The sequence below is a fragment of the Myodes glareolus genome, chromosome 20, assembly GCF_982192425.1.
Source record: "Myodes glareolus chromosome 20, mMyoGla1.1, whole genome shotgun sequence".
In the NCBI taxonomy this organism is placed as follows: Eukaryota; Metazoa; Chordata; class Mammalia; order Rodentia; family Cricetidae; genus Myodes; species Myodes glareolus.
The window spans coordinates 12314684-12326574 of NC_142045.1; the positions used below are offsets into that span (position 1 = coordinate 12314684).

Below are 11891 nucleotides of genomic sequence, written 5' to 3' on the forward strand. Positions count from 1 at the left end.
CAGCTAAAGGCTGCTGATTCCTTGCTTTCAAACCCTAATATTTAATGCTGGGTTTTGCACTGTTTCTCAGCAACACTCATAGCTGGGTTATGAGCTAAACAGAGGTGCGGAGAGAAGGGATGTCTGGCACCGACTCATTTTCTGCAACTGAATTTTCCCTGGAGCCACAACAACCTTCATAAAGGAATACTGCTCCTCGCCTGTGCCACCTTATATGATTTGCCTTGCTGTTTTGACTAAGCAGGAACTGGCAGCTTATAAAAGGAAGGCGATTTGGGATAGCTGCATTTTATGCCAGACTCGGGAATTCACAGTACAGATTTCAGAAACCGGCCCTTGTCAAATTGTCTTCTTACGCACTCCTTTCAATCACAGTTAGCCTCAATCTAAAGACAATTACGGAAGCAGGCCAGCTGTTACAGGATGGATCGTTTCTGTAACACAAGCGTACTGCTGTGCTTTCTTTGCTGCAGAGTCCAGCCGGGCCAGAATGCTTCTGTTTGGAAGAATGTGGTGGATTCAATATCCTCAGGCCTTCGACTATGATTGTAACACAAGTGTCATGGGCACGGAAGGCAAGACACGACAGAGACAAGCTATGGGTGCTATTCGACTTCCCCTTCACCAGGGCAGGACAGACAGTCCCACAGATGACTGAAGATAGAGCACCCGCTCAGTCATAGCTCGACTCATGGCAGGCTTGTCATTTGGCAGTCAGAGGAAGCTAATGCATGGTGTTGGATTCTGCACTAAACTCGATCCCTCCTGTTGTGACCTCACTATCTACAGGGCAGTTGGGAGGACAGGGTTGGCTGACATTGATGTGCTTACTGACTGACTCATCCTCTGCTGAGGTTGCTCACTCTTGAGCATTCTTACAGACTGCAATAAGTCATTCTCCAACAGGACCAATGTCTGGAAATTGTGTGTGTGTGTGTGTGTGTGTGTGTGTGTGTGTGTGTGTGTGTGTGTGTGTGACTGATCAAACGCCTGTGGAATATTTCAGACCAGTACTTTTTGTTGTTTGTCCTTTTGCAAAAGCAAAACAATAACAAGACAGCAGGTGAATTCTGTATAAAATATGGCCACTTGCAGTCTCTCTTTTTTTTTTCTTCTTCAGAACTTCCTTTAGTCAAGGACAAGGACCAGAACAAAAAGTAACTATAACATGGTGGCAAAATAGCTCTATATTTCTTTCTTCATCATTCAACTGTCGGAGTGAATCCTCTATGATGCAAGAGTCTGAGGCTGAGAGGGAGAATAGACATTGGGGATTTTCTCTGTATACTGTGTGATGTGTGCTTATGTCTTATTGGCAAAGTTAATCTCTGAAAAAGTAAGAAACTTTTACTTTAAATTTTGGTTAATTGAAATTACTTGGACCATTATTGTTTGATACATTTTAGACTATAAAATGTAAGTGAACCACAGTTCCTATAGTGCACGTCTATAAATCACTCCTGCAACAACGTTTCAGGGAACAATGCAGAAGAGGGAGCAAAAACAAGTAAGAGCCAGAGGATCAGACAATTTTCTGTGAGGTCTCATAGTAAGAAACTGCATTATGAGCTTTACCATAAACTCTTTCTAACATGACTGTTCAAGTGTGAGTTGAACAAGGATGATATCAAAAGACATGGCAAAGCAGACAAGGAAAAGTCCAAGAAAATTTTATTCTGCTGATTTTATCTTAATGCTGCTTAAATTCTCTAAATATATTTTATTGTTCTGATTAATTAAGATTATTCAACAGATTTGTATTGGGTTATTTATCTTAATCTCCTATTTTGTCCTAAATCAGACGGTAAAGGTTCTAAGAATCCATATGACTTGAAATCATCAGAGGTGTTTGCTTAAGGTATCTCATTAGCATATATTAACTTTAAAAATGGGGGGGCTTGATTCCACAGTGTAAAATATGGGATATATTTGCTTATATTTATAATCAATGCCTTCTTTTTGGCCACAATATACATAATAGTCCCTATAGTTTCTCTTTGTATGTTTTTTTCTAGCTTTTATACATCAGAAATAATATGCAAAACTTTTCTTTTTGAGTGTGGCTTACTTTTCTCAATGGTATACTACTCCATGCATTTTCCTGAAAATGTTAGATTGTTTTATTTTTAAATATTACTCAATTATGTCTTTCTGGCACGGTTTATCTATCCCCTCGCCCCTGCTACCTATCTGAGCTCGTTCCTCACTTGGATATTGTGAACACTCACCACAGACATCGCGACCCATGGATGTCTGTTGTATGCCGATTTTGATTCATTCATGTATATTCACAAAATTGCCCTCTTAATTCCTTAACAAGTCTATTCTCAGGTCATCGAATTCTTAGTTTGCTGTTTCTAGATGATGAGGTTCAGCTGCCCCTGCTCTGAAGTTTCAACCCAGTTCTCTTACAAATGAGAGCTGCCGTAGGAAATCGAGAGCCCTGCAACCTGGAGAAAGAAACCTATGTGTTCATTGTTTAACATTCTCTGCAAATTATTGTTTCTAAGCATACAAAATGGATGTGACAGAGTCCAAGTGTTCCACACATATTCTGGGTTCTGTGCACCTGACAGTAGACAGTAGGGCTTGTCTGGTATACATACATTAGATGTTGATTTGGAATTTTATAAAAGCTTTGGGATATGTATTTCAATCCCTACCACATTTTTCTCAATGATACTTTTATATGATGTCATTTATTTAGAGACAACATCAGGAAATACAAAAGAATAGTAAAAAAAAAGTCCACATATGAATATCGAGAAAAAAACTTAGAAAAATATACGCTATACTTTTTTCTGAAGATAATTTCTATTATTGAACACACAAAAGGAAAACATCTAGACAATATATAATCTCACTACAGTTATTTCTAGGGAAGAGCGCCACTCTGTTCTGAAGAGGAGTTTCTGGAGGGAGTGGATGAATAAAGCCAGAGAACTGCCAAAAGAGGTCGCAGGGACCTGCTGAAGCAGAAGCTACACACAGCTATGAATTGCCCCTTGTGGATGCTGGGAACAGAACTCACATCCTCTAAGAAAGTATTAAGCAGCACCTTAGTAACTGAGTTATCACTCTAGCCCCAAAGATATTGTTTAAACTTTGTATTCTATCTACAGAGGAGCTATCAGTGGAAAACATATTGCTTTGAATTACCTTTCCAATAAATTTATATATAAGATATTCAGAAATTAAATCTAACAAGGAACAAGAATAAGAGCAGTGGATATAAGAATAGAGCTTATCTTTTATATTCAAGGTTATTTATTAAATATTTGAGTAAAAATACTATTAAAAAATAAAAATAATAGTTACAAGTAGGTATCTTTATATAGAAAATAAATATAAACAATTCTTATTAGTATTTGAATTTTAAGAATAGGCAAATATAATTTAATTGACCAATGTTTTATTTATTTTTGCTAAGATGTAAATTTTAATTGCTGGAAAATAGAACCTAGCCATATAAATGTATGAAAATTTAGGATCATTTTCAGCAAAGAATACACCCCCTTCAATTTTACCTGCCTGTATTCATGTTACTTTTTTCTTTTATCAGATGTAAAATTACAAGGAAAGAACTAAATAGTGCATGTTTCATATGGATATAAAACATCAGGAAGATTGGATATGTAAGTGATGTATTTATGTATAAGAACAAGAATGTCAGGAGGTCATCCATCGCTAAATCAGCTGGGCCCATGATGTAGGACAGGGTCTAGGGAAGGACCCTGACTACTACAGTTTAGAAGGGCAGAGTGTCTGCACTGAGACAGAAATGGAGCTTTTATTTTAATCTTTAATATCTGTGAAATAAGTACATCTTTCAGTTTTAGAAAAGTGCAAGCAAAACAATACAAAATTTTATTTTTTTTGAAAGTAATTTTATTAAATTATAAAAAGTTTCCATTTACGCCCCTCCTCCCAACGCCCTCCCACTCCCCCCCTCCCTCTCCTCCTCCCTCTTTGTCCCCAAGGGCAGTCAGGGTCTCCTGCCTTAAAATCTATTTTAACATTTTAAAATAAGGGTTTATGTTTCTTTTGATTTAATGACACTTATGTCCCTACAATATTACTGAAATTGAAATGAAAGCATGTTTCATTGTGCAAATATTTACAGTGACTTTTTTGTAATTTGTGTCTTTTTCAATGTATCAAGCAAGGGATAGAACATCATAGAATAGAGTTCATTCCCCATATTTAATCAAAATTAGATTAAGGAAGTAATGGGCATATGACTTTACATAGAATGAAGAAGACTAGTTAAGTCTACACTGCTTCTGCTTTCTCTAGATTAAACTGGTTATAGGGCCTATAGCCAATTTTGAATATTACAAAAGAATCTCTTAACTTCTTTCAATTAACGTGAAACAGCATTTGCATGCTCTGCTGAGCCCTGGATTAAATGCCTAGACACATTGAGTTCCAAATTAATAGTGTTTCAATACTCAGAAGTAAGGCAGGCGTTGTGATTGCAAGAAGCTGAAAGTACATGCAATTATTTTAGCTTCCTCTTCATTGGTTTTACAGTTATTAGGTCCATAGACTGAGAAGCTGTGTGCTGGTGGCAAGTGGCCACCCTCTCAGTTTCACCTGTGTTGGAACTTATTTCCACAGATTTCTTGACTTTAAGGTATGGTGAAAGTTTAATTTGAAACATAAACTAGATTAACATTAAGAAAAGAAAAAAAAACCCTAAAGTTTTCAAAACAAAGCTATACGATTTTACACTTGATTTCTAATCAACATTTAATGTATGTTAAGTAGATTATTTCATTTATCCCTCACTTTGAAATCTTTATCTGACAGCAGATATTTTGATTGCAGACTTCAAGTACTAAGAAAAGAACTCCCAGCTTGCTGAAAGTACTGACACATATCAAAAGGCTTCAAAAAAATCCTGACAGTTTGCTTAAAACAAGTGGTGATTGCTTAATGTTGTTTCAGTTGATAATCGCATTATGCATATGTTTTAATGCATTGAAACTATCTCATTAAATATGATGCTAACAGGAATAAATTTACATATCAAATATAAAGTGAACCTATAATTAAAACATGGGTAAATTCAATATTAATAATTTAGATAAAAATGTGTTTGTAGAAAAATATTTTTGTAATTATATATTTTCTTCTTTTAATTTAAAGGGCTTAATTATTTTAAAAATTTACACATTATAAGTCCTAAAAGAATGAATTCTTGATTGAGCTTCAGATACTGAAATGCTTTTAGATACCATGTCACATTTCTATTTATAGAAGCCCCACTAATATTTCTCTTGCATTTCATCCCTCTTTCAAACTTATATTTTCATTTTTCATATGCTGTAGTGACATCTCTATTCCAGATGAATAGAAAAGGAATGCAAAATATCGAGATGAGCTCTCATCTCCCTCGGAACACTGTCAAGGCTTTCCTCAACAATATTGCCTTCCTAGTAGTCAAAGACAGACATAAAGTCAAGACTTGCTTTCTACAATATAATATAACTCTACTAAGTATATGAAAATATAGGATCTGAAAATAGTTCCTAAGAAAATTCTGATATTCAAGACAATCTCATGGCTAGAATAAAGTTACCCATTAACAATGGTGTTTAGTAAGTGTTCTAAAAAAAGGGTAAACAAAGAAAGAAAATCATATTTATTTTCCTCAAATCTACATGTATAATAAACTTTACCTCAATGGCATACGAAGGAACAAAATGAAGTAGATGCTGCAATGATTCTACAAACTATCCTACAAATATTTTTGAGATCTAAAATGTAACTACATTAAAATCTTATGGGATGAAGGCAAGATTTACTCATCATCCTATTTACAAAGAATTTAAGTATTTAGGTTATAACAATATTAAAGTTAGGAATGAATTTAGTGGAATAAGAGTTCTTCCTTAATAAAATAGATATGACAACTATAGTCAAAGACTAGGCACTTAAATGCATAGAAACAGGGGTGAGTTCAGTAAGAAAACAGCTTAACAATAGGATGCTGTGTTCTTCCAGACAATGCTAATAAATATAAACTAATAATTCTAAAACTTAAAGATGCAACTCACATCTCTTCAATAAATAGTATATAACATACTTCAGCAATCTCAACTTTATTATAAGATATGATTTTAATAATATCAGTTTCAAAACATGAAGATTCTAAATAAGTGCACTTATTAGGACTCTGACTACTTTTTCATTCACTTATGACCCCATTTTACCCTAACTGAAAAAAGAAATAAGAAAATAAGGCAAAGAAGTCACAGGAACTCTCTGCGGTTATTAAATAACGATTTTTGAGTAATGAGTTACTACAAAAGGAATCCTTGATTATTGTTTTCAACAACTGCTAGGGTATAAGTTAAGTTTTATAGAGAGATACCATTTTTCCCTGTTCTGAAGCATTAATCCTTCATTGTCTTAAGGCAAATAGAATAAATAAGTGTATTATTTACAACTGATAAAAATATCACCATGTTCACATAATGTAACAAGTGGATAAAATATTGTTATTTCCAATGTTTGTGAACCATTCACCTTATAATATCTGAAAAAATCTAATTTAAATATCAAAGGCACTTGAACATGTTCTGATTAGTCTTTTATTTATATTTTGAAGTGGTTTTATATTTGCAACATGGCCATATTTTCTAAATATGAGACATATTTTGTAGATATCTGCATTTGTATTTCCTTTTAAGAACCTTCAGATTCCTTTGTATAATACTAAAATAAAATGATAAATTTATCTAAATAATTGGATTTTTGTCTTTCATCAGTTACTTAAGCAATTTACAGAAGTAAGAATTTATTTGGTTTAAAATTCTAGAGTGATAAGAGTCTATTATGGCAAGCAATAATAGACAGTATGACATTATGAATCATCAGTCATAATGCAAGAGCAGAAATCTGAGAGACTATATCCCAACCGCAAACTTGAAGCAGAGAACTAAACATGCCATGAAGCTCCCCATCCTCAGTCTGTCCCTAGATGTTCTGCTCCTTCGTCAAGACTGTACCTTCCTATATCCTGTCAAAGTACACCAAGTACACCACAAGCACACAAAATTTTCAAATGTATGAATTCTGAAGGGGATTATTTCTTACTTAAAAACCACATATCAGAAATTATAATCTTTCCTACATTGGACAATAAATTTACTAAATTCCTTTGTTTTTTTTTCTTCTTTTTTTGTTTTTTTTTTCTCATTGTAAGTACGACCTAATTATTCTTTGAATTTCTTTCTGTGTCTGTTGTGATGTTCATTTTTTCTTTTCTGATTTTGTTTAATTAGTTATTCTCTCTGTCTTTTAGTTAATTTGGATAAGGTTTTGCCTACCTTTTTGATGTTCTCAAAGAACCCATTTTTTGTTTCATTGATTTCTTGCTTCTATTTAATGATTTTTAGGCCCCAATTTCCTTATTTCTGGCCTTCTACTTTTTTGAGTGTGACTGATTCTTCATGCTCTAGAGCTTTTCTGTGTGTTGTTAGTTGCCAGTATGTCCTATCATTGTACACAGGCAGTTAGCAATAGGAACTTTCCTCTTACCATCACTTCCATTGTGTTCCCTAATTTTGGGGATGTTCTGCATTCATCTTTAGTGATTTATAGAATTTCTTTAATTCCTTTCTTATTTTGTCATAACCCAGTAGTCATTCAGTAGAAAGTTGTTCAGATTTCATTAGTTTGTAGGCTTTGGTTATTTCTGTTGTTTTTGAACTCCTATCCACGATGGCCTGATAGGATGGAAGGGCTTAATTTAATTTTCTTTTATCTGTTGTGACTTGCTTTATGTAAGTATGTGTTCAATTTTCAAGTTAGTTACATGAGGCACTGAGATAAAGATATGTTTTTTTCTGCTTATTTAAAATGTTCTATAGATATCTATTAGTCCATTTGTTTTATAATGTCTACTAACTCCAGTATTTTTTGACTTTTGCCTGGATTATGTATCTTTTGGTGAGAGTAGTGTATAGAAGTCTCCCACTATCAGTGTTTTAGGGTCAATTTGTGATTTAAGCCTTAATAATTTTTTTTTAAAAAAATTGTGTTTGCTCTTGTGTTCAGAACCTATATTAAAAATTGAAATGTGGTCTTGGTGGATTTCTCCTTTAATGGAATTAAAGTATTCTTTCCATATTTTTTTGATTAATTTTGATTCAAAGTCTATTTGTTACATATTAGAATGGATACATATTTTCTTCTTAGGGACATTTGCTTAGCAAAGCTTTTCACAGCCCTTTACTCTGAGATAATCTCTATCTTTGATGGTGATTTGTGCTATATAAAGCAGAAGTTTGGATTCTGTTTTCATATTCATTTTGTTAGATTTTCCTTTTATTGTGGAATTGAGTACATAGATATTGAAAGACGTCAATAACCAATGATTGTTAATTCCAATTGTTTTATTTTGGTATTTTGGTGTATATGTGTGAAAGAGTGTGTGTTTCTCTCCTTTTTGTTTTGTGGATGTGAGATTATGTATGTGTTGTGTCTTTATGGATGTAGTTAACCTCCTTGAGTTGTGGCTAGATTTGTAGATAGATATTGTTTAATTTTGATTTTATCATGGAATACCTAGTTTTCTCCCTCTATTGTGATTTAAACTTTAACTCTGAATAGTACTCTGGTTTGGTGTATGTGGTCTCTTAGAATCTGTATAACATTTGTCCCAGCTACTTTGATTTTTAGAGTCTCCATTGATAAGTAAGCTGTAATTCTAATAGGTCTGCTTTTATATGTTACTTAGACATTTTCCCTTGCACCTTTTAATATTCATTCTTTGTTCTGTGTTGGGAGCCACCTGGAGGCACAGGTGGTCCTGCAGTTTGGAGGTAGCCACGTGGGGCTGAGCACCCTTGCCTGCACCCTTGCTTGCACATGCTCAGACCAGCAGAATGGCATTAACCAATCAGGACAGCGTTCAAGCCTCTCCACCGTTTAAAAGCAGCTGCCTCGGGACTCTACTTGCTCTCTCTAAGCTTTCTCTTGTCCCTGCTCTATCTTCCCTTCCCCCAATTTTCCTCAAGGGAATGCTCCGAATAAAGACGTGACCAGGGAAGGAATTCTCGTTTTTAGTGGCGTTCATTCCTGCTGGTCAGGATGCGCGCCGCAACTGGTGCTCGAAACCCCGGGACGCCGAGGGACCCTGACAACTACGCCGGGGGACCCTGAGAAGGAAGCGCCCAGCAACGTGCTGAAAGCCCGGGAGAAAAAGCTGAGATCAGACACCAGGACACAGAGAGCCATGAATTTCAGAACTCTGAACACGTGGAGCGGTGAGTGACGTCAGTTAAATCCTCCAGAAAGGGGAGGGAAAAGAATGGAAAAAGTATAGGCCTAAAAAGAAAAGAAAATACAAAAAAAAAAAATCAAAGTTAAGGTATCTGAAAGAAGGTACAGAAAGCAACGGGGAAGAAAAATCCCTTAAGTTCAGTGCAGGAGGAATGTAAATAAAAACAACAGCAAAAAAGGCGAGGTTTACGGTTGGGAGATCCGCGGCTTCCTCCGTCCGTACTCGCTGTTAGAGACTCAGAGGTAACAGTCTCGTAGGGAGGCGAGTTTGATCATGCGTGAAGACTGCCTTTCCTGTTCTTAAAGAGCCACACAGCTTTTAGAGGTGATTTTCGCCTAATTTTGATAAGAGAGCTCAGTCTCTGGCTCTCACGTACAGAAAACTTTAACTTTGATTGAGGAAGTAGCCAGCGGTGGTGGCGCACGCCTTTAATCCCAGCACTCGGGAGGCAGAGGCGGAAGCTGCGTGGTGAGCAGCAGCGCGCTAAAGACCTAAGACGGAGAGGGGCCAAACTCTGAACTGCGTTTCCATAGCAACATGGGCGGGCGGAGGAAGCTCATCGGCAGGACCACGTGCTGAGTGCTCGTCACTCCCCGGCCCCTGGGAAGGTCTGAGACTGGGGCCCCCCCGCGGCCCTAACCGGGCCCTCCACGCCTGCGCGGGCAGACCGGGCAGGAGAGGCCCCCCCTCGCCGGAGACTCATGGCCGGCGGTGCGAGTTCATTGCCTGAGGTGAGGCAGGGTGCACAGATCGCCCGCGGAAACACGCACGGCCCGGGGCGGGGCCATGCGGAGCGCACCATAATGGGCCTCAGAGGTGGAACTGTGGCAGCCGCTGCCGTCCACTGCTGCTGCCTCCGCTCACAGCCACGGTCGCCAAAAAATTCAGTCAGATAAAAACAGTTGTCGCCAAAAATTCAGTCAGATAAAAACATTTATCCCCCAAACATCGTCCCTTTGTCAGCAGGAAGTAGTCAGATCGATTGCCGACACCAATTCTCCCTCAAAGAACTGGTCCTAATTATCATAATAAAGGCGCGTCAACCTGGTTACCATTACCTATTGCCTCTGGCAACGGGTGGAATAAAACAATGCTACCTAGAGGTTTTTCCATCTGAATAGGGGAGCTGGAGAGATGGCTCAATGGTTAAGAGCACTGACTGCTCTTCCAAAGGTCAGGAGTTCAATTCCCAATGACAACTGTTTTGGTTATTAGACAATAGAGGGGGACTACCAGTGACAGCTTCCCCCAGAGAAAGGATTTCTCTTGCATTCTTTACACTTAATTTTTAATTCAAAATTTTGCTGGTACAGGCAAACAAGATTTGCTTTTTGAAACAGAGACCTGCAAGTCTCTAAGTTCAAAACCAGCCTACTTCCAGTACTGATTGTGCTGAATTTTTACTCTGAGATTTTTAGTACTCTTAAATGTTAATTTGGGAGGAGAGTTTTGTTTATGTTTTTCTAGGAATGCTGACATACATCTGGATGCCAGCAAGACTGACAAGAGAAATAAAGAAGAGAGATGACCCAGTGGATGCTGAGTGTCCTGCTGTGGAAGATTCGTGCGGAGGCAGCAGAGATGACCTTCTGGGCGGTGTCAAGAGCAGCTGTTTCACATCATCGACTTGAGCAACACCCTGTGCAACCTCTTATCTCTTAACAATTTTCTGACTGACTCTATTTTGCCTTTTCCTTCCTTAGGAATGGGTGGGAGCAGAGATATTCTTGGCATGCTGTGTCTAGTTGGAAGTGCTGTATGTCTTTGATTGGTGTGCTACCTGCTAGCCCAAGTGAGGTGGGACAAGGTCTTTGTGGCACTGGCCTTGGCAGCCTCGGAATGTGTATCCTCACCCCAAGTTTGGCTCTCAGCCTCAAAAGAGCTCATAGGCAATTAGCCATGCATAGCCTTTGTACCCTCTAGGGACCAGATAGTCCCACAAAGCACGGAGGAAGGTATGCATTGGCGGAGGGTGTGTCTTGTTTTTCTTTTCTTTAATCGGTCCACACATCATGAGGTGGGGACCAGATTGGAAAATAGTTTTGCCTTATTGCTCTTAAAGACAATAATAGGGGGAGCTGTTGGGAGCCACCTGGAGGTACAGGTGGTCCTGCAGTTTGGAGGTAGCCACTTGGGGCTGAGCCCCCTTGCCTGCACCCTTGCTTGCACATGCTCAGACCAGCAGAATGGCATTAACCAATCAGGACAGCGTTCAAGCCTCTCCACCGTTTAAAAGCAGCTGCCTCGGGACTCTACTTGCTCTCTCTAAGCTTTCTCTTGTCCCTGCTCTATCTTCCCTTCCCCCAATTTTCCTCAAGGGAATGCTCCGAATAAAGACGAGACCAGGGAAGGAATTCTCGTTTTTAGTGGCGTTCATTCCTGCTGGTCAGGAAGCGCGCCGCAGTTCTGTATATTTAGTGCTTTGATTATTATGTGGGAAGGGGACTTAGAACTTAACTGAAAGTAGAAAATAGTTTCTAAGTCTTTGATCTGGGTTTAGTCTCTTTTTTTATTCTTAGGTTTCATCTTCTGAGAGTGACCAGATATCCTGGATGTTTTGTGTCAGGAATATTTTAGATTCAACACTTTCTTGGAC

General features: G+C 37.8%; 1 pseudogene; it reads left to right on the plus strand.

The window, feature by feature from the left end:
* The first annotated feature begins 9839 nt into the window (after positions 1 to 9839).
* Positions 9840 to 10054, plus strand: LOC148118776 (Nuclear RNase P; annotated as a pseudogene).
* The last annotated feature ends 1837 nt before the right edge of the window (positions 10055 to 11891 follow it).